The following is a 1,536-nucleotide window of genomic DNA, read 5'->3' as shown; positions in this document are numbered from 1 at the left end:
TCCTGGGACAATTTCTACATCACGTATCCTCTTCTGTGTATTACTCAGATTAACTTGCAAATGTTTTAAGGATTTTCCTTCTTTTATTCATGAGACAATCTATTCTTACCAGCATAACGCTCTCCTCATAAAATCAGTCTGGCAATAATTCTAAATATGTAAAACTGGCTCCATCTTCAAAACATCCATTCATGTGTGTGGGCGGAGGAGTAGGGGTTTGTATAGGGAAGCTACACAATAGTGCATGGGAGTAAGTTAGTTCTCGCTCCAGAACGTGGCTCCAGGCATAGAACTCAGGTTATCAGACTTGGTAACAAGCACCATTGCCCACTAAAGCTTCTTGTGCCTGACTTTGTGTAAAATTTATTACACAAAATTTACAAATAAGCCACAACCCAAATGACCTTTTCTAATCACATTGTTGGTCACCCGGTCTTTTTTTTTTTCCCCATTATAAGTTCCTTAACGTGGGTTTACTTCCATACTGATTTCTGCTGTCATTTCCTAACTTCATTCCACCCCACACACTTGTCAAGATATATACTTGATTTGAGCCTTTGCATATACTCACCACTACGTATTATACTTTCTACAATTTCTATAGCTCTATCCCATAATCTTCCTGTTCAATATATTTCAAACGTTTTGCTATTTATTAAGAAATTGATTTCTTACATATGTGAACTTCCAGGCATGTAAACTCAAAAATATGGTATCTGGGATCATGTAAACATTTCTCAGACAAAAAACGAAAGAAGGAAAAGAAAGAAAGCCAGCCAGCCAGGGAGAGGCTAGAGATATGGCTCAGCACTTAAGAGCATTTGCTGCTCTTGCAAGGAGGGGATCCAGGAAATTCCGTTCCTAGCATCCACATCCAACAGTCCAGTCACCTATCAACTGTTTAGGTGGTGCTGAAAAGGTGGAGGCAGAATGAACAAATTTGAGGTTAGCCTGGGGATGCTGTTTACAAATCAGTCTTTGCTTAACAACGTAAGGTACTAAGTTCAATCCCAGGTACTGCAAAAGCAAACAGTAATGCTTCTCTCCAGGGACACATCTGTTCACAATCATCTCAGTCAGTGCCAGATCTCGTCAGGGTCTAACTATGACCAGATTTCAAGATCTAAGTGTGCTAACTTGTAAATTATAGAACCATCAAGAGCTGGTGATAATCAAGCCCTAAACTTGGCCCAGGATACACATAAGACACATGTACTGTGGTGGTGCACACCTTTAATCCCAGCAGTCGGGAGGCAGAAGCAGGCGGATTTCTGAGTTCGAGGACAGCCAGGTATACAGAGAAACCCTGTCTCGAAAAACCAAACAAAACAAAAAGACACATATACTTTTGATGCCTTATAGACACTACAGAAATACCTAGTAGTTACTAAGTAATGGAAGTTACATTTGTAGGACTAGTAAGTGTTTAAGAGTAAAGAAACGGGCTGGTGAGATGGCTCAGTGGGTAAGAGCACCCGACTGCTCTTCCAAAGGTCCAGAGTTCAAATCCCAGCAACCACATGGTGGCTCACAACC

The sequence above is a fragment of the Mus caroli genome, chromosome 16, assembly GCF_900094665.2.
Source record: "Mus caroli chromosome 16, CAROLI_EIJ_v1.1, whole genome shotgun sequence".
Classification (NCBI taxonomy): domain Eukaryota; kingdom Metazoa; phylum Chordata; class Mammalia; order Rodentia; family Muridae; genus Mus; species Mus caroli.
Note: the sequence above shows the minus strand (reverse complement) of the source record.